We start from the raw sequence: 23318 nt of genomic DNA, 5'->3' as shown, positions 1-23318 counted from the left end.
AATCCATGTCTCTCCATTTTAGAGACAGGGATGTTGTATGGGACAGTATCAGCTGCTTTGCTACATCCAGGTAGATGACATCAGTAGTTCTTCCCTTATCCATCAATGTTGTACCACATACATATTTACAGCACATCAGCATAACTTACTTATTTTCTGCACATATTTATTTTTACTACTATAGTACTCAAAATCATTTGTGTTAAGATTAAGTACCCTTTTGGCCCTTCATATACAGGGCACTGATCTTAGGCAAAAGCCTTGTGTTACTATGTACAAGCAGTTGCACAAGCATACATAACACTGTATAAACCGATAAGCATCAAGACATCACAAATTGTGAATGACTTCCTGAGGAAGGAAAGAGTGATCTGCCTTTCAAGGTGGTGTAACAATTTGCTGAAAATATACTCAAACCTAAGAGGCTGAGTCATAAGGATTTGCCAACGCTGAGGTAAAAGGTTCAACAGGAGTGATCTCTTTCTGGAATTCAGAAGTAAGACTTAAGTCTGAATGGACCTAAATTATGTTTATCGTACGATTTCATAGAATCATAGAATAATTTGGGTTGGAAGACACCCTCAAGATCATCAAGTCCAACCATAACCTAACTCTAGCACTAAACCATGTCCCTAAGAATGTCATCTAAATGCCTTTTAACAACTCCAGGAGTGGTGACTCCACCACTTCTCTGAGCAGTCTGTTCCAATGCTTGACAACCCTCTCCATGAAGAATATTTTCCTAATATCCAATCTGAACCTCCTCTGGTGCAACTTGAGGCCATTTCCTCTTGTCCTATCACTTGCTATTTGGGAGAAGAGACCAACACCCTCCATGCGACAACCTCCTTTCAGGTAGTTGTAGAGAGGGATAAGGTCTCCCCTCAGACCCCTTTTCTCCAGGCTGAATAACCCCACCTCCCTCAACCGCTCCTCATCAGACTTGTGCTCCAGGCTGCTCACCAGCTTTGCTGCCCTCCTCTGAACTCTCTCCAGCACCTCCATGTCTTTCTTATGATGACGGGCCCAAAACAGAACTCAGGATTCAAGGTATGGCCTCACCAGCACCAAGTACAAGGCGCATTATAACTCCTCTAGTCCTGCTGGCCACACTGTTCCTGATACAAGCCAGAATGCTGTTGGCCTTTTTGGCCACCTGGGCACATTGTTGGCTCATATTCAGCTGGATGTTGATCAGCACCCCCAGGTCCTTTTCCACCAGGCAGCTTTACAGCCACTCTTCCCTGAGCCTGTAGCACTGCCTGGGTTTGTTGTGACCCAAGTACAGGACCCAGCACTTGGCCTTGTTGAACCTTATACAATTGGCCTCAGCCCAACTATCCAGCCAGTACAGATCCCTCTGTACAGCCTTCCTACTCTCTGGCAGATCAACACTCCCACCCAATTTGGTGTCATCTGCAAACTTACTAAGGGTCTACTCAATCCCCTCATTCAGGTCATTGATAAAGAGATTAAATAGCCTGTATACCTCTCCACATAAAAATGCATCTTCTCTAAATGCATCCTAAGTACTAGAAACACACATACAAATGAGCAACATAACAGAAAGAGCTTTTTCTTCTGAAACAGGCTTGTACTTCCTTTCCAGCACGTGTGTCTATAATAGTGTTGCTTACTTCTGACTTTCATAAATAAACTTCTAACCTTCTTTGTGGGAAGGAAGATTTCAGGATAAGCAATATAAGAATATCCAGTCCCTACAACTATGGAAACTCTTAAGAGCATGATGCTACACATTCCTAGAATTCCAGCATCCCAATTCACTTCTACAAGGTTTCAAAATCTTGCAGGATGCACCCTCACACACACACACTGCCCTGTACTTTGACAGATATATAAAAGAAGAACCTTCTCTTGACTTCTGTCTACCAGATAAGCTCTCCAGCAGTAGCCAATTGTTGCACAAAGTTGAAGTGCACTCAGAGCATCCAGAGCCATAAGGGTCTTTGCATCCTGTAGGAAGCAAGGCCCCAAGTCAAGCTTTCGATCCCATTAGGCACTCAGGAGTCTTAAGGATAGATTCTTTCTGGTTTATATCACATTTTAGTTTCTACTCTTTTTCAGAAATCTCACAATCTTTACATAAGCCCTAAGTTTTGGAATATTTCTGTTTACCTTAGAAGATCATTGGTTTCACTTGTTCTAAAGGCCTCCAAGTTTCGTCTCTAACAGTACAATGTAATAGTAATCCAGTAGTCTCTAGAATGCAGTTTCCACCACTTACAGAAGAACTGCATTCTTGAAGGAAGCACCATCTATATTCATTTTTCATAAAGTTATAATTTCAAGTCTCAGGAGTGTTTTCTATGGGTTTCTGGTATAAGTTTCACCAGGATATGCTTATAAAACATTGAAAGAGCTCAGTACAAGACCGGAAAACTTTACAACTCTGTAAATCCATCCCAGAAAACGTACCACATTCACCTGACTGATCAGAGTACTAATGTATAAAGCTCATTCAAAGAATAGCTTAATAAGAATTATTCAGTCTGAATTAGTAGTATAAATAAAGGAATCACTTTTCTTAACTAAGAGGCCAAAGCATAGTTTAAGTTCCACTTACCATTGTTTAAGACTTGGGTGTTCCAGGATGTGGAAATACACGTTCATCACCACGGAGATGTTAGAAACTCACATGAAGAGCTTCGGCTCACTGTGCACTGCACAACACTACCAAAAGACATCAATCTCTGTTACAATAGAGCTGAAATTTAAAAAATAGGTGAAAAATGTGATAAATGCCAAAATGCTGCTGACAGTTTATGGAAGGTCATTTCCAAAATTACTCAGGAGACTAAGGAACTTCTGAGGCTGAGGAAAGAGCCCCTGCTTAAGTGACTTGCCCAACATCCCTTCGAAATCCCAACAGCTTTGAGAAGTGAACCCAGATCTCCCAAGACCACGTTTGCTGGTGTTTTAACAACAAAAACATCCCTTCTCTCCATTGCTGCTCCAGGCAGTCATTTCCTCTAATTGGTTTTTTGGTTGTTTTTTGTTGGTTGGTTGGGTTTTGGTTTTTTGTGGCTTTTTAGCAAGCTACGTCTCAAAACTCATTTTTACTAGCTTAGTTGGCATCGTGTTGTGTCTTACAAAAACCTGTATGTGTAAAGATATGAAAATAGAGAAAAAAGGTAATAACATGTAGCATATACACAAAGATGAAACTTTCCCTTCCCTTCATTACAGGCATCCTTTCATTTCCATACTGACCTGGTACACTTATCCACAGGTCCATCAGTTCCTACACAATTTTAAGACACACTTCATTATTAATTTGATTCACTTTACTGCCCTCTTGAAAATGATATTGTTAGTATTTGAGTAATAATTTCATTTCCAAGAGTTCTACCTCTGTTTTCTTCACCCTTGTGTCAACTTGGGCAGATCATTAATTAGCAAATTACTACAGATAACAGGTTTACAGTTGAGTACTCAGTGGTGCAGGTACCTGAATCTATTCACTAGGAAATCCTACTTTTTAGTTTGCTGAGTATGCACAAAATAGATCAGTATTGATATTATTGCTTTTAATTTATTTCTGTTCAGTCTGAAGAAGTATGAAGCATCTGGTTAGACAGCAGGCATACGGAACAATGACCACAATATACTTTTTACTGCTTGTGATATTAAGCAAGACATAAGATACTTAATCAGAAGGAACACAGTAAGTGTCTAACAGTGGAATATCATAAATTTTAGCTCTCCTACTACTCACACAATGAGCAGAATCAGACCCTAGAACTCAGAAGTAGGCCAGGCAAGTCAAAACCTTATTTATGTCTTAGTACATTTCATTTTACAAGGTCCCTGAACAGCAGCTTGTCTCAAAATATCAGTTATTCATAACTTCAAAGGAAGTGAAATACTCAAAGTTTCAGATTATTGATATAATTTCACTGGCAGTGGCAGGAGCAGCAAAGCTGAAAAGCAAGCTAGAATATTCAATGTCAATGCAAAAAAAAAAAAAAAAAAGAATAAATAAATAAAAACTAAGGCATGTTTGGAACCCTGTGCTAACAATTCCAAGACAGCAAAGTCTTATATAAGTTAGAGGTTACAGAAGAAACCAATTAGATATTCAAATTGCAGACTGGATACTAAAAAATAGAACAATTAATACTTCATTTTCTCTTTACTAAATGCAGTCATGGCTTGCCAATCTTAATTTCAAGCTCAAACGATTTTAGCACCATAACAAGGAAGTCTGTAATGTGTTTGATTTGTTTATACTTTAACAGTTGAATGTTTTTTGATATTTTCAACAGATTACTTAAAATTGTTTTGCTGATATTTCTGCAAGAGTGAAGAAATATTTAAAACAACAAGCTTTCCCAGTAAAGAAGGGTCCATTCCATTTTCTCGTATTCTATATAAACAAATTGCTATAGGTAAAACCTTTGGGGTTTTTTACAACAATGGAACAAATGGAATAGTAACACACAATATCAAAAATAGACAAAACACAGTGAGCAGCGACACAGAGACTGTAGATAAACTCTTTTGTATTTTACTACTTAAAACAGATTTCACCCAAATGCTGGGTTGTGACTAGTGCCGCACAGTGATATTCAGGTCCTAAAGCAGTTCTAAATCCTATGGGCTCCCAGGTCAGTGAGCAGCACATAGTACCATACTCTCTGGTATTCAGAGGTCCCAGGTCACCTTGAGGTTGCAGACATAAGGATGTTCTGGCCACATCTTCTTTGCTACACAGTCTCTGCACTGACAGATGGGATGGGTGAAGAGAGACAGAGACCTCGCAATGAGTACCAAAGCACAGTAAGCAAAAGCAGTAAGGAGACCTGTGGCAAAAACATGGCTTTGATCCTAAGTAACACACAAAAATAGGTGTGCCAAGGGACCATGTGGTCCAAATTTTTCAGAGGATATAGAAGCACTGTAGTGTATACACAGAAATGTATTTTTCCTTTGTCCTTCGTTTACCATTTTGGTTCATTACAACCACATTTTCAAGTTTCACATGTTGCACCAGTACAAAAAGTCTGGGGATTTTTTTAGTATAAACCGAATACTGCTGTATTGTTCACATAGGGCACAATCTATTTAAAAAGAAAAAAAAAAAAAAAGCATATATATATATATATATATATACACAAAACACAATGGTGTTAAGCTGTCTTTTCCTGACCATGAGTACACTCCTGCTCTCTATGAAAAAAACAAAATTCTCCACCTTTTTCTTTTCACTCAAAAAAATTGTTCTCATAAATGTCTCTGTATAATAGCATTTTTCTGACAACTGAAATAAAACACATACACAAAGGCAGCATTACTGCTTGACAGACTTTCTTCTTTTCCCTCAAACACAAACATAGGTATATGTGGGATTTACTGGTGTAATACAAGGAACACTTAATTTTACCACTGCTTTTGTTATATATTCCCGAGCACAACAGTATAAGAAGGAATGTAGCTCCAGAACAAGGAAGAATAATTTTATTTATCAAATCCTCATTTCACCTTTAGTCATGTGAAACTTTCACTGATATGAAAAGTTTTGCTAAACCAGGCTACATAAAAACCGAGGACAAGTTTCAATATTTTGTCTTGGATGAAAGACATTACCTATAAGGCGCAACCTGTAGTTCAAGTCAATTTACATAATAGCCAAATTCTGCTTCATACTTTATAGGCAAACATGAGACTTGGCCCCTGATCCACACAGCTTTCGATATAACTAAAGACAATATGAATGAAGATGAACACACCAAAAGCTTATGAAGGGAGAGGAAATGCAATTACAGATGTAACAGTTTGCTCTATGAATGACTTAAAACTGCTGATTTCCACCCCCCTGCAAAACAGTAGCTATGTACTGAAAAACATTTAAAATGTTAATATTTTCCTTTTTCCTTTTTTTTTTTTTTTTTTTAAGTTTTGTGGAAATTTGCTTGCTGATAGTGGGAAGGATTTGTGCTTTTGTGCCAGCAATCTTTAACAGAATTGTCTGCTAAGTGTGAGCTTTTAACAAATTTTAATAATGACTCTTGTAATCAATGATACATTGACTAATGTGACTGTAAGAAGCTCCATTTCATGAAAAAAGAGTTGGATCAAGTTGACATTTCATTTTCTACCCAGCATCACCACTCTTTTTTTGAAACATTGCTATCCGAATAGTTTGTGCTTATCACTCTGCTTCAGAAGCTCCTAATGATTAGCTACAAGCCTGAAAAAAAGAGAAGCCCTACACCTCCAGGAAGGGCTTTGTGTCCTAGACACTGTTTTTAATGAGCAATCATGACACACAAGTGCTACTAGAAATATGACAAACATGACACTAACAGGAAAAAATTTTTTATTTCTTTGATATTTTTTTTTTTCAAAAGATTAAAGTGATCTGAAACTGTACTTGTATTTTAAGAATGCTTCCTATTAAAGAAACCTGACATGTTGGGGACAGATTTCCAAGAAGGGCATAAGGGCCCAAAAAACACTTTAGGTGCAAAAAGCCATCACTTAGGAACCTGACTTTTGAAAATCTGCTGTCTCTTTCCCTTTTGCAGTCCCAGTATTATCCATGCTTCAGACACAGAGTAGTAGCTAGTACTTACTAATTCCACAGACCCTATGTAATGCACAACCTCGATTTTTCCAGACTTTTGACAGTACAGTCCCATGGTTTAAATGACACATAATCCCACACAAAGCACCTGAGAAAGACATGCCTCCTTTCGCATTCAGAAATGCAGTGATTTGAGTCTTCACCTGGCATGTGGGAGGCTGACATACTAATTTCTTTTTTTTGCTTGTTCTGTAGCAGAAGTCTGAACTGAAGTCTGTCCTTAATTATGAACCTGTGTGTTGCACTGAGGAAAACTTCTCTCAAGGTCTACTGGTGAAGCTGTTCTGTTTTGTAAGAAATACTTAGCTACTCAGGGAGCAATAGAGAAAGCAAAATGATAATTCTGCAGACTGGTTGTTAGGGCCTTCACCAGAAAGACCCAAGCCCTAATCTCCATTCTGATGAATATTTAAGGATCTTCTCTCTCTTGTTGAGGCTTGTCTACTTTGTATAAAATGTTTAAATATTCATTTGAACTGAGATGAGTGACCATCTTCAGTGCCCTTATCACCAACTGCAGGACTATTATCTCTTTGGGCCAGTAAGTAGCTGATTGTTTACCCGAAGCAGAATATCCTCCACAAGAAGGGCTGAATGACCCTGCTTCTAAAGATCTCGTGGCCCAAAAGCAACAACAGTTTAAGAAATTGGATGCTTAATCCCTCTGTTACAAACTAGCTGAAGATGTTAATTGTGATATCCTACAACATATGTGAATGTTAGAGTTAGATATAAGAAAGGTATTTTATCTTTTATTTTTTTTCAATAAATTACTTTTTCCACCTAAATTTTGTCAATATCAATAAAAAAATACATTACCATTAATATTAGGGAAATGACACCCATTTCATTTAATTTATTCAAAAACAGGAGGCCCCAAGTCACCTCTTCAGCTTTTCGTCACAGTTCCCTAAGTCTGTTCTCATATATGCTGCCACTAATTCTGCCTGCTGAAAATGCAGCTTAGGCAATAACACCTATTCATGCTTGACCAACCAAATAACCTACTGCAATGACCAGCTTGGTAGATAAACAGAGAGCAGTGGATATTGTCTACCTCAACTTCAGTAGGTCTTCTGACACTGTCTCCCATTATATACACACACACAAGCTGATGAAGTATGAGCTAGATGAACCCCTACTGAGCTAGATGGACTGAAAACTGGCTGAAAGGCTTGACTAAGATGGTGATCATCAGTGGTATAAATTCTAGTTGGAGACAAGTAACTAGCAGAGTACTCCAGTGGTTCACAACTGGGTCTGATCTCATTGAACATCCTCATTACTGATCTGGATGACGTGGCAGACTGTATCCTCAGAAAGTTTGCAGACAATACAAAACTGGAAGGAGTGGCTGATACTACTAGTGGGTTGTGTCACCATCCAGAGCGACCTCAGCAAGCTGGAGAAATGGGCTGACAGATACCTAGTGAAATTCTACATGAAGAAGTGCAAAGTCCTGCACCTGGGGAGAAACAAGCACATTCAACAGTACATGTTGAGGGCCACACAACTGAAAGCAGCTTAGCAGAAAATGTTCTGGGATTCCAGGTAGACATCAAGTTGAACAGGAGCCAGTTATGTGCCCCTATGGCAGACAAGGTTAACAATATCCTAGGCTCCACTAAGAGGAATGTTGCCAGCAGACTGAGGGGGTGTGATCCCATCTACTCAACACTGGTGAAGCCACACCTGGAGTACCAGGTTCCCAGTAAAAGAGAGAGATGGAGCTACTGGGAGTTTGACTCAGTGATCCTTATGAGTCCCTTCCACCTCAAGATATTCTATTATTCTTTTATACTGGAGAGGTTCCAGCACAGGGTCACAAAGATGATAAAGGGACTGGAACATAGATCCTGTAAGGAAAGGCTGAGAGAGCTAGGACTGTTCAACCTGGACAAGGCTTTGGGGAGATCTCATCAATGTGTACAGATCTCTAAAGGGAGAATGCAAAGAGGACTGAGCCAGTCTGTTTTCAGTGGTGCCCAGTGACAGGACCAGAGGCAATGAGTAGAATTTGAAACACAGGAGGTCACATCTGAACATCAGGAAACAGGTTTGGTTTTTTTTACTGTGAGCATGACTGAGCACTGGCACATGTTGCCCAGGGTGGTTTTGAAGTCTCCCTCTTGGAGATGCTCAGAAAACATATGGACACAGTCCTGGGCCATCAGATCTAGGTGGCCCTGCTTGAGCTGGAGGGTTGGACTAGATGACCTCCAAAGGTGCTTTATAGTCTCAATCAGTCTGTGGGTTAGATACTATCTACTGATCATTATTACAATTCATCAGGGTGCACTGGACTTCTTATCACCACAATGGCCTAAATCCAACAGCAAATGCCATTTCAGAGATTTCTAGTACATTTGAGTGTTGTGTACAGCATCTCATTCTGAGATGGTGGGATATCTGAATTGTTTAGATTAATTTGTAAGAAGTACAGTATTCTACCTACATGTTACCCAAACAAGAAATCTTGCAGTGGTTCAATGGTCTACGTGTTCTAATAGTTTTTATCTATAAGTTTCCATTGTACTTACAGATCTGGGAACCAAAGTTACAATTGACACAGAAACATCTATTCTTTTAGCCCTGCCACTTTGCCAGCTGTCACTACTGTCACTGGGGAATGCAAGGTGTTGTGAGTATCTAGTTCAGTGTCAGTGACCACTTGCGACAATATGACCAAGATCATCTGAAAGAAAAATACCCCTTAAAATGTATGAAAAGGGCATGAATTCTTATCCCTCTTCGGAGCTCATTTCTCCCAAATTCAGAAAGAGCAACAAACTGTGACATCTGCCCTTACTATTAAAAGAATTAGAAGTTTCTATAAATGTAGTGCAACCTCAAAGGCAGACATGTCTGCCTGTACTGACTCTTAATTAAAACATCTAAGAGAGCACTTGTATTTCCCTCAGCAAATCATGTATTCACTAAGAGGTCTCATGCTGTGAGATGCAGAAGACTGGTCTCTCTACAGAGAACTGCAAAGGGAGGGTCTTGAACAGCTTCAAGCATACTCTTGATTTTAAAGAGCAATAAATAATTAACATGGTGGGTGAAGTATACCCACCTGGAAGAATAATTTTTAAAAATGAAAGATTCAGGAGAACAAAAATATACTAGAGTTGCTGAACGGTGCTTGCCCAAGGAGATTCAAAGCCAAATTCATGCTGACTCTAAAGATCCAAATAATCAGTCTTTATCTGCATGAAGTAATGTACTTTTTCCATCAGCCCTAATGAAAGGAATAGGACATGAAGTCATGACCAGGATGGAAGCAAATACATTCTGCCCACAAATACTCAAAATCATTATGCCATCATCTACATTAACTTTACGCTCTTTCCTGTGTATATGCAATTCTGAAGAGATCGCATGTACATTCTCTAATCCTCTGAATTTGACTCTCTGTGTCTAAGTCACAAAAGAGATTGTAAGGCTATATTTAAGCTGCCTCCTTCCTAGCTAGGCTTGACTTGAGGCTTCAGCTCCAAGAACCAATCCCGGTACATTTATTTTGCTTTGTGGAGAAATCTTTAGTCTGAGCTAGGGCACACCCTTCTGCAATTTCCCAAACCGGAGAGCCAGAGTATGAGGCCAAGAGTGTGTTGCATCATTATGGAGAATGGGAGTACTCCAGTCCTGTACAGGACACTTTAGTACAGTCTGATTAGGTCTACAACAAGGGGATTCCTATTCCCTAAATCACAGCAAGGAGGAGAAGCAAGAAAACACAGAAATTAAAGCAGATTCTCTCCCAGTGATGAATTGGGAAACAGGAGAATGACCTGTAATGAATTTTTATATCCTTATATTTGCAAAAGGGTCCTAAAATTTACTTTTTGTTAAGCAGAGTGGCTTTTTACTAAGAGAGGTACTAAAGACACATTGGTAAGTTTGCTTCAGTAAGTTTGCTTTCTAAATGTGTTCTTCCTGGATAGAAAGTGTTCCTATGGCAAGAGATGAAGTGAGAATTAGAGGGCAATCTGACAAACTTAATGTGACAGCACTGGTGAGATCCAATCCTGCCTAGTGAATCTGCTGTCACTGAGAAGTTTTTAAGATCACCTCACACTTGAGCAAAATAATTTTGCCATTAGTTCCATACTACATGTCTTTCAGCATGCAACAACATTTCCATATGTTTTCCCTTCTCGGTAGAAGTTTCGAACAATGATTAATTCAAGCCTACAAATATGCTTTATTTGGTCCCCACATTTCAGCGCTGCAGGAAATATCACCCAGGTCATGGAAATGTTAAGAGGAGCAGTCAGAGACTGGGAAATACAAGAAACACATCAAAGCCACTTTTGTGGATACCTAAGCTGTTACTGCTCAGGACAGCAAGAATATCCAAGCAGAAGCTGCAGCCATGTTGAAAAGTCCATGTAAAAATAGATGAGGAGTACAATTTGGAATCCTAATAATCTGCAAAAATATTTTTTTTTTCCTTTTTTTCTTTATTTTTTTTTTCTCTTAAGCAAAAAGGGAATCACCTGCCAGGTAAAGATTTGTTGATCTTCATGTATACATTTGTAATTCAGTGATCATTATTACATATTGACTGCTTAAGGAGGAATTTTAACCCTATTAAATAGTTTACTGCTCTGTTAAATTGGCAGTGAGCCACAAATATAAAGGTTTTACAGGGTTTTTTGTCCTATAGCAAATATGTATAAAGAAATAAATCAAAATCTATCTCTGTATAATTTTTCACTTCTGATCAAAAGACCAAATAGGAGAAATTTATTAGGGCAAATACTTTATGTAGAAAGGATGAATACTACAGTCACTGGTCTTGTCTAAGAAATTGAATCCTGGAAGCTGTACCTAAATTTGCAAAAGCAACTGTAACAGATGATTTAAAATTTAATGCAACTGATCCAGGGGAAAATTAATTTATCCTTAATAGAAAAAACCCGAAGGTTTAATTGTAATTCTAGGCAAGGTAAAGAATGAATACTCCTGAAACTGAAGTAATTATGAATCATTTGTCACAATGTTTCAATGAGAACTGTAATGGACTTTAAGAAAAGAAAGAAATTGACTGAGACTTTGTTTCATTAGTGAAATGTCTCTAAGATTTATGCATTAGAAATAAATACATTTATCTGAAATAAATACATTTATCTGAAAGCAAGTAAGAACCTTTAAATGCTTCTCATAAAAGTGACAGTGAGGAGTTTGTGTCTACCTGTTGTTCATTACCATGATGAAACTAAAAGCGTAATGGGCTCAATCAGGGATTAGGAGCTCATTGTCCCAAACACTGGAAAAGTGCTTCATATAAGCACCCCTTTACACATAGTTCAGCATCTCAGACCATGTATCAAAATCAAACTTAGTAAAGCACTGGAATCCAGTTTAATTTTGAAAATGCACATCAATATCTACAGTACAGCAGAGTACAAGACTAATTCCTCTTGTCTCATTATTTTTCTTTGTCTGATTCCAGCCTAAGTCCATTTTGTCTTCTAAACCATCACAGAGAGGTTATGTGTCTATTTATGACCTTTATAAAAATTAAAAATAAATTCTTCCATTCAGGTTCAAAGATACATATTCACATTTTAAAAACAGACTTAGCTATTTAAGAGCTCAAGCCATTTGTGCTAAAACATACCAGATCATTTAGAAACAAAGTATATCCACAGTATATTTTCCTTCTGTTATAGTTCTGCTATAACTATATAAATCAGAATAGTAATATAGTTAATGCACATAATTACCATGATTACAATTAGTAGGACCCGGAGACATATAGCTCTAATCTTCTGAAATTTTTCATGTTTAGTGCCTCTCTGTGAAGTCCCTATAATGGCAGTGCAGATTTCCATCTAATTCCCAGAACAATATATTTTATCTCATTATTTATATTTCATATATATATCATTACTTAACATCTCAAACTTATTTCAGTTTCTCATTTGTAGAATACATTCACAGACTTAAGACACTGCTATAGAAATCCTAACATCAATTACATAGTAATTGCAATCATGACTCAATGTAATCTAATATAAATAACATTTAATCTATTAGAAGTAGAACAGCATGAAATCATTTCAATGAAGGTCCTAAACTCTTCCCAGAAACCCCATCCTGTAGTGGTCTTCTGCAGTTTGCAATTAAGGTCATCACATTGAGGCTTTTTTCAGTTAAAAGAGGAATAACTTCCAGAGACAATTGACCCATATGGAGATGACTCTACTCTCTCTTCCCATACTCAGAGAGCAGTTCAACTCCAACTGCTCCATTCACTTTTACTATGCCATGATACGCTGGGATTATGAAAAGAAAATCAATACCACATTCAAAACCTTAACCACTAAAATTATTACCCAAAAATATCAGCTACTTCAGCACTTCAAATATTTTATTTCTTTGACTTATACGTCACTTTCTACTATGTCAGAAATATTTTGTTCTCTTGTAGACAGGACAGCTAATTCTGGGTTATGAAGTCCTTTACAGCTGAACTGTGCAAAAACACCATCTATCATTCAGCCAATAACCTGTATATAAGCCAATGCCCTATCTTTCTGAAATTCTCTCCCCAGTTTGCAATTTCACTTCCTTCAAAGGCTGCTTGTTCAGATAGAAGTGAATTGACTGAACAATGGATATTCTGCCTGGTGAAGAAAACTATTCTTTCCAATCATTCAACAAAACAAATAAGAACTCAGCTAAAGATTTTCTAGTTAGAAGAAGGGGATGATGATGTATCTGTATGCAGATAGATAAATTCTACCAGGAAAGCAGAGGCAGATTGAAACCAAACAGATGCAATTCGCTGCACATAGAAGTGACACTAAAAAATTACATGAGCGTATTTGTTGCTCTTCCAGGAAAAAAAAATCCCAACAATTGCAATAAAAGATAAGAGTATACACAAGAAAACTTTTAGGCTGTATTAAGAGAAGCTTAGAGGTTTTTTCTGTAATTGATGTAGCAATTGAAGTTTCATACATATGCATTATACAGTATTTCTTAGTGTGAGGGAAATGGCTTGTAGTTTGGGGAGGCTTCTGCCTTCTGCACTTAAAAAAGTTTCTTACAACATACTTGCCATCTGCTTTACTCTTCCTTGATGGCTCACTTTTACTTTACCCATCCTTCAATACAGATGATGGATCATCACAGTTCTTGTTGCTGTTCCTTATGAACTGTCGCTTAAATGTCACTGGGCTCTCACTGTTTTATAGATACTTTAAATTATTGAAGCATTCTTTTACTTGATTCTTATTAAGTCTGTTTCCTCATGTTCCCAGATCCTCGTTCACATTTATCTCACTTAGCTGACTCCTGTCTTCTTTCTCTTTTCCCTTTGTGTTGAAGACTAAAATAAAGTAGATGCTGAGAATGTCATCTGTCTTCATGTAATCTATTATTTATATTCTTCATCTTAAAGATACTGGATGACTCAGCAGATTTTTAATTGGGCAAAACTTTTCCTTCTTGGTTGCTCGGTCGTGTCCATTAAGGGTCACCAACAACTGAAAGCTGGCCTCTGCATAATGAATCAGTGATTTCAGGTGTTCATGAAGAGATAATAGAGGAATAACTTTTACTATTATGTCACCAACTCAGATTTGACACCGTTCAGTGCAGATCAAAAGTGTTGCACTCAGTCAGACCTCTCACTGAAAGTCTGAACTGAATTTCTGCTCATACCAAGATCTGCTGAATAAAAACTTGCCACACAGACAGAGCTAATTGTATTTTCAGGAGGAAAAGATCTTGCTAAATAGACAAGGAAATTAAAGAACTTTGCAAAACAAGATGAGGGATACTCAGACAGTTATGTGACCATTATCATTCATGTTGTATTCATTTTTTTTTAGCATAAAAAATTTTATTTACAACAGCCGAAAGTCTGGAATCTTTGACATAACCCTTTTGTACTCATTTTTATTGAAAGTATAAGCAGTTCTGACTGCAATCCTATGCAACACCATGACAACAACCAATGAATGCCAAAGTCCTTTATATACACAGAAGAACTCTGTAAGAAGAATATCACGTGAAGTTGGGCAGGTAATTACAGGTAGACAGAAGCTGTGAGGCAGGATCACAAGAGGTGAGCACACTGCAGAAGAACACATAGCGAGCTTGGATGAAGGCAGAATCCAAAAAGCCTGTTATTAAATGAACATTTACATAGATGTCTATTTCCATTATAATATTTCAGAGGCTCAGCTTTGCTCCTGAATTGTCAGCTAGATACTCTCCATGCCAAGAACTATAGCACTGAAATTCAAATATATTTATTCTGTAACCTTTATATTACATTAAGCATCTTTGTTACACACAGTAACAGTACTTTCTTACTGCTCTTTGCTTTTTAAGAGCAGAATAGAAGCAGCATTAACCACACTTTTGTTTGTTATAAAAACACAGAATCAGTGAACAAATTGTATTCTTACACAAAAAAATGAGAGGACTATATGAATTTCCTGAGATTAAGTACTCTTCATGAGTAACAATACATTATGTTTGATGTGCCTGCATATTTCTATCAACAAAAAGAAACTTTATGTATTCTTAAAAAATACACACAATTATTCAAATGACACTGTTTTGGGAGGAAAGCAGTTTCATGGACAACAGCTAAACAAAGGTCTTATTTTGCAATATTAACATTATTTTTCCCAGCACTCTTACTTAAGCAGATCCCCTTTTCTGACTGAAGATGTTAAAAGAGATTTATGGAGCACTCTGTAACTTCTTCGTTAAAAAATAAGTAACAAATTATTAATACAAAGTTGAAGATGAAAGCTGAGATCAAAGAAAATGGGTATACAAAATTTAAATCTCCGTACCTGTCTCTTTCATTATTTGGTAAATTCACCATGAGAAATAGCTCTGTTGGTTTAAAGTGTGTGTGTATACATACGTATGGATCTGTTGACTGAGGGCCTGCTCATCTAATGAGAGCCAATATACATTTGTCCCAGTTTTTTATGTATGAATGTTCATTGTAATATATACATTTGTACACGCACACATATATATTAAAGAGAACATGTGTGTGTATATATATATATATATACACACACACACACACATATAAAACTGTGACGAATGTATACTGGCTCTCATTAGATGAACAGGCCCTCATAGTCAACAGTAATACACAAACATCTTTAGAGAATTTGATGTATGATCAACAGTTGTACATAGCCAGGCTTAAATAAGGCCAAGTGCAAGGCCAAAGGCAACCCATGATATCAATACAGGCTGGGGGATGAAGGGATTGAGAGCAGCCCTGCAGAGAAAGACTTGGGATATTGATGAATGAAAGACTGAACATGAGCTGGCAATGTGCACTTGCAGCCCAGAAGGCCAATTGTATCTTGGGTTGCATCAAAAGGAGCGTGGCCAGCAGGTAAAGGGAGGACATTCTGCCCCTCTGCTCTGCAGTACTGTGTCCAGCTCTGGATCCCTCAGTATGGGAAAGACATGGACCTGTTGGAGAGGGTCCAGAGGAGGCCACCAAGGCGATCAGAGGGATGCAACACCTCTCCTATGAGGACAGGCTGAGAGAGTTGGGGTTGTTCAGCCTGGAGAGGAAAAGGCTCTGGGAAGTCTTTATTGTGGCCTTTTAGTACTTAAAAAGAACCTATAAGGATGGGGACAGACTTTTTAGCAGAGTCTGTTGTGATGGGAATAGGGGCAATGGTTTTAAACTAGAGGAGGGGAGATTCAGATTAGACATAAGGAAGAAAGTTTTTGTGATGAGGGTGGTGAAACACTGGCACATATTGCCCAGAGAGATGGTAGATGCCCCATCCTTGGAAACATTCAAGGACAGGCTGGACAAGGCTCTAAGCAACCTGATCTAGTTGAAAATGTTCCTGCTCATTGCTGGACTGCTGGACTAGGTTACTTTTGAAGGTCCCTTCCAATCTATACTATTCTATACTTCTCTGATTCTAGTTTCTAGTATGAAAACCCCTTATTTATTCACTTGTGTTAAAATGAGATATTTCACTTTGGATAAGAAAATATGTCTGACGTCGAGGCATGTGGCTAGAAAGGTAGATATGTAATGTCGAAAGTACATTCTATAACAGATGAAGAGAGTAAGAAATAGGTGTCATGTACTCAGTATGCCCTGACTTATGTAACAGAAAAGAACAGTTTTGGTCAACAGGTGAGACCAAATTGTTAACAGTAAAAATTAGTGCACTATCATTGTAATGACCAGTCTACCCTTCTTTAAGGTAGGGAGTAGAGGAAATAGATAATTTTTTTCTATTTGTACTGAGGTCTGATCCTTACAGAAGAAATACAGAATTTCATAGATGTTGCTTTTAATGAAATACCACATTACTTTTGCTAATAGAAGACCTAGACTTTAATTATAATAACTTTTTCCTATACAGTGCCTTAATATTAATGTTTTCTTATAGTGTGTCACAAAGATATATAGCCATTATATAGGTAGGAAGGCACAGAAAGATGAACCCACATAGCCATTGTCACCTAGTGGTCAGAGATTAATAAAAGCTCCCTTGACCTTCACTCTCTTCACTAAACAGCACTTCTCCCTTAAAAGAACTGATTGTTTCATAGCCATCAATTTTAAAGTTACAAGCAAGATGGTGATTTTTAAACATGTGTCTTATGGGCAAAAATAAACCTCAAAACAGGAACAGTGTAGGGAAAAGGGACCTGGAGGCCCTGGTGGACAGCAGGATAACCATGAGCCAGCACTGTGCTCTTGTGGCTGGGAAGGCCAATGGCATCCTAGGGTGTATTAGAAGGGGAGTGGTTAGTAGGTCGAGAGAGGCTCTCCTTCCCCTCTACTCTGCCCAGGTGAGACCACATCTGGAATATAGTGTTCTGTTCTTGGCCCCTCAGTTCCAGAAGCACAGGGAACTGCTGGAGAGAGTCCAGCACAGGACAACAAAGATGACTAAGGGGGTGGAGCACCTCCCTTATGAGGAAAGGCTGAGAGAGCTGGGGCCCTTTTTCTTAGAGGAGACTGAGAGGTGATCTCATTAATGTTTACAAATACATAAAGGGTGAGTGTCACGAGGATGGAGCCAGGCTTTTCTCAGTGACAACCAATGGTAAGACAAGGGGTAACGGGTTCAAACTGGAACACAAGAAGTTCCACTTAAATTTGAGAAGAAACTTCTTCTCAGTAATCATGACAGAACACTGCAACAGGCTGCCCAGGGAGGTTGTGTAGTCTCCTTCTCTGGAGACATTCAAAACCCACCTGGACACATTCCTGTGTAGCCTCATCTAAGTGTTCCTGCTCCAGCAGGGGGGTTGGACTAGATGATCTTTTGAGGTCCCTTCCAATCTCTAACATTCTGTGATTCTGTGTGATTCTGCGATTCTGTGAATATAAATATATACAGAAGACAGCCTGGAGCAATAAATACATCACCAATATATAAAGTCTTATTGAGAAGGTAGCACTAGCACTTTTCTAGATACAGCTACAAGACATTTGTCCCCTAGAAAATCCATTTGCAGTACTTGTTCTGCTTTGCAGGATGTTATGATAACACGAAGAGGATGTCTGACCTGTTTGTCTGAGAAAGCAATGAGCAGCAGAAGCTTTCAATTACCTCAGTCTTTGCAAAATTATAACATTTTACAAGGTTTAAACAAAATGAAAGTAGAAAGGATTTGGGTGAGATTAGAAGCAGTTGTACAGTGAAAATATGAAACCAAGGCTGTGACCAGTTTTGGTTTTCACAGTTCCCATGACAATCTTTGTATCATAATCCTGGCCAGAGTTCTAATTTAGATAATTACATTCCTTTTAGCTAGAATTCTCCCTCCAGTTTCATTTGACTGGGACATTTTCCTTTCTTTCTTTCTAAAATTAACTGCATGCAGAGTTGAACTGGGCAATGTTAAGAAGTTGCTGCATTTCATTCCAGGCAGGTTGCCATTGACAGATCATGTTGTGTGACATTGAGGGCCACTGACCTGAGAATCAGAGGCAAGTACCCGGAGTGAATATCTGACCACAGTGAATCAATAGCAAAACTTCCTTCAGTATCAGGTAATGTAGAATTTGATAGCTTTGCTGTTGTTATATATTTTGATCAAGCGACTGAACCTCTGTTTCCCTTTCTTATCTTATCTACCTAATCCCTCTGATACAAAAACTTCTGCTTATGTTGTGGTAATATCCTAAAACAATTGAGTCCTGATCTCAGCTGAACATAAAGGATTGTGCATATTGCACTAAAGTACCAAGCCTAGAAAAATTCTTAACTTCATGTGTGCTTGCACACTATGACCCACTGAGTATTTTGCCACAGAAGCAATCCCTCCATGTTCTGAGTCCTGCTTAGGACCTTCAAAAAGCCAGAAACACACTTTGTCAGTTGCTACCAGCAGTTGCTTGAAGTTAATTGACAAGACCTCTTCAAAACCAAAATGAACCAGAGACAGAATTGATACAAAAGAGGCTTTCACTGCCAGAAGAAATTGAAGGGAACTCCATTTGTCTGGATGCACCTGCCAAATGGAGAATGTCCACTTTCTAAAGACTGTGCTCTTTGGCCTGAGACAACAGCACATCAAGAGTTAAACCACAGAGGATACAGCTGGATGATACAACCAAATGGAGAGCAGGCAGCTGAACACACTGACATATGAAGCAAAACACAAAAGCAAAAGGCAAAGGCCAGCCTTCACAGTCATTAGGCTATGGAAAAGGGGAAGTAACACAAAGAAAAATTGACATGTTTAGATCCTTATTTAGTATTTATGATAGTGGGATTCTATTTCAGGGACCTTCTATCACCATTGCAAGAAGCTTGTAATCACAGAAGGACTTGGCTAACTAGAGTGCTTGCAGCTCTTCCAAAATGTTTTCATTTTTTTCAATGAAAAAAACTTCAGGGATGTGAAGCAGAGTCTGTTGAGCTCATACTAAATGCTCTGGACTTGTAAAACAACAACTAGGTTTCAAATTATCAATTTCAAAAATTATAAGCAGTTCTAAACTCAGTAAACCTTGGGCATAGGTAGAAAACCAATTCCCAGCCTCTTAATTCCTTATATTAACAAAATATCTTCACTGACTAGGCTCAGTTGAGAAAAGGCAGAAAAAAATGCATACACCTAGTAGAAAAAGACTGGAGGTGAATGGAGCAGCACTGTTTCATTTGGTTTGAAGTCTAACAGACTGGTAAAGTTGGGGTTTTTTCCCCTCTTTCAGGCTTTATATTGCAGTTATGGCTGTAATTGACTTGTTAAAAAGCAAATTTTCTGAATTAGTTTGGATTGCTAATTTAATGTATTTTTTTTCTTTGGTTTTCTTCACTATTCCTTATTCATAAACCATTACGGCCTAAACTGTTTCAGCTTCTGTGAAGAATAACACAGACAACTTTCAGCCTCAATTTCTTAATCTATTCGGAAGCGCTGTGCATTTACACACTTGTATTTGATCTTAGTGCCTGCTTACCTTACTGCATGTCTGTCTGGTATTTTTCTCCATCAGTGTAAACTTGGTTTGTTATTTGTAAATGAATTTCATTTAAAAAAAAATAAATTATAAAATGTAGAAAGCTATTCTGATGATCAAAACAGGAGTAATATAATTATCCAAGGAAGAATTTAAGTAAGCAAGACTGCATCGCTGAAGAGGAAGATGAGCTTCAATGTCGTCACCCTCACACAAGTAAGTTTGTGGAATTTTGAAAAAAATATTTTTTTTAGCTATACTAAATATGTGTAGTGAACAGTCTCTGGTGTTGAAAACCTCATTTGGCATATGAAAGGTGGTTGAAGGGACAATTTCCCTTAGGCTGTTATTTGAAGAATAACAAGAAAAAAAGGCTTTCTTGCTTCCAGGTGTTTAAATGAGCTCAGAACTACCCTAAGCATTGTATTCTGTCTTCCTCAGAGCCCAAGTTAACTATACAGCTCTGTGAGACACTAATTACTATGCCGAAAAGCATCCATGACAGACAGATATAATACACCATGCAGAATCTCAGATAGTGCTTAGGAGTTTGTTTCATCTCTCAATCACAGAGGGTTCTGTTTTTCAAGGAGAAATTGCAGGTGGAAGTTTTCTAAACCTCAGTCACCTGGAGTGGCAGAGGCACTGCTTCTGCTTATGCAAAGCTCCCCTTCAGACAGAGGCTTCCCCACCCTGATGGACCATGGAGAGGTGGAGAGTCCCAAGAGTGGTTACTGAAGGTCATGGTAAGATTTATTTAGTCCCTTACACAACCTGCAAGATAACTCCAAAATATTTATTGTTGTTCACCTGGAGCTGCTCATACTTTTTCAAAACAGCATGGATTGTTTCTCAGTTACTCCAAATATGAAGACCACTTTGGTGAATGTCACCTCAGCCATTCACAGAGAAAGGAGCTAGGACTCCTGAGCAACTCTTAGGTCACAATATCCCAAACATCCTGTCGGTATTGTCTGTATTTTCCTTCTATTCATTGCAGGGACAATGAACCAGGTTGTCCTTGAGAGTCTGAATTTACAACATCCCAAACATCTAAGAACTATTTGGAGATGGAAGCTCTGTGTTTTAACTCAGTTCAACCTAAAATTGTGAAAAATTCAATCTCAAGGATGGGCAAGTGCATTCAGAAAAGCTGCAGCACTCTAAATGAACCTTGTCTTGTGTGGTTTGTGTCCCTTGTTTGTGTGTCAGGAATTTGTGCTATTATTTGATTTGCAGACAGTCTTCCAAATGTCCTCGCTTTGTCTCCCAAAACTTCTGGAAGGTTTGAAAAACAGTTTGGCAATATCTTTCTAGTAAAGCTTCAAGGAGGAGAAAGTAATTATGTTCATACTTCTCTGGATGATCAGCAGAAGCCCAGAAGCATGAGGCTAGCGTAATACACTGCCAAAAACCATCATTACAAAGTAGTGACTAAATGTCTTCTCGTTGTGCTATAAACTGGATTTTTGGCCTACTTCTTTCCATGGAAAATATGGCAAAAAGAAAATATTGTTGTCCCTTTTTCCTGCTTCCTTGCTATCAGAATGGATCATCAGCTTCCCTAGATTCTGTACTCATCTAAGATAAGAATCTCATACAATCATAGAGCTTCTTCTCATTAAAATTTTGGTGTGACTAATGATGTCATAGGCATATGCCAAGATCACCCTCATAAAGAACTGGCAGCTCCCAAGATCTACAATTCACTGGAGTCTGTTTGAAGAGATACGCATGAATTACAGCCCACAATAAGTGTCACCACCATTTTCACTGAGAACAGTTTTCATACACACACATCTCAATTGCAGCATTTTACTGGAGTAGTACTTGTAGTAACTGGCTCACAAGGTCTGCTAAAATATACCAATTCCAATATAATAAATCTGAAAACTTTGAAGCAGTGAAGGTAATAAACTTCAGCTTTTTGTCAGTCTGGGATAGCTATTTTATAACAAAATTTTGTTATAAAAACTAAGATGGAATTAGTATTGTGCCAGCTTGTGCCTTCTAGACAGAAACACAGAAGCAACTTGCTAAGCACAAATTAATGCTGTTATTTTGTACATCACTGTACACAGATATTAGTGTCTAAAAGCCACATGGGTAATGTTCATGGATAATGGGCTACCCAAAAGCAAAAGAAAAATGCAGAAGTCAAAATGATAAGACTGACTGAAAGCCGTAGGACACTGCAGTTTGGCTGTACTTGTATGAACTTTGCTGGAAAAAACAATACAGCCTGAGACTGCATCAGTGTTCTTATTGGTCAACTATGCATTAAAGAATTTGCATAAAAAGTGAAAATTTCAACAGTTCTTGCTATATGGAGAAGAACTAGAGAAAAAGAAAGCATTGAAGCAATGCAGCTTACAAAGCAGCTCAGTATCTTCAACAGATCTCCAAAGCTAATGTAGTTAAATTTGTACAGTAAAGGCAATATCCGAGAGAGAAGTTTGCTTCACAGTTTGCTTGCTGCCTGTCTCTACTCTCCCTGCTTCCATAAAGCAAACCTTTAAAAGCATGTGAAGAGCAATTTGTCCTTATGTTTTTTGTTAAAAGGCATTATACAAGACATTTCTATGTATTTGGGAAGAACAATACGCTTCTGCATTCATCACCAACAGTGAACAATCCATTAGTCCTTACATTTTAAAAAGGAAAAAAAAAAAACGCCCCTCAGGAAGACTGATCCCTGATTTAGCAGGTAATTATTTTTGAGAAGTATTTGACTGTGAATACAGTGAATGTGATTATCAAAAATGGGGGACTAGCATCACTATTGCATAATCGCACCTATAGTGTTACCAGATTTTCCCAGGCAGTTTGAACAATGTTTTTAACTTCAGAGGCATCATTCACTGCGGCTTGTATCCTGAAGTTCATTGAGCAGAGAGGTCTATTGCACTATTTAATATAAAAAGAACAAAATATACAAATGCAGATCTACAAAACTTAATATTTATATTTTAAGATTTTAAGATATTTCCTTCTTAATTTGATTCCATTAATTTCAATTATAATAAACTATTTTTTTTTCAGTAAGGAGCAGCAGTTCAGGAATGTTTAAGAGTACAGCTTTCACCATCAGAACTGTGTTTTTCTCCCTGAAAAATCTATATAATTATCCTTCAAAAGACTCTATTTGGACATAAATTCTGACCATAAAATTAGCACTTAATGATTCACGTAATATATAAAATAGGAGAAAAAAAAGAAATAACACTCTCCTACACCATGGTTCTGACTTGTCCAGAA

Source organism: Columba livia, chromosome 5, assembly GCF_036013475.1.
Source record: "Columba livia isolate bColLiv1 breed racing homer chromosome 5, bColLiv1.pat.W.v2, whole genome shotgun sequence".
Lineage (NCBI taxonomy): Eukaryota > Metazoa > Chordata > Aves > Columbiformes > Columbidae > Columba > Columba livia.
Note: the sequence above shows the minus strand (reverse complement) of the source record.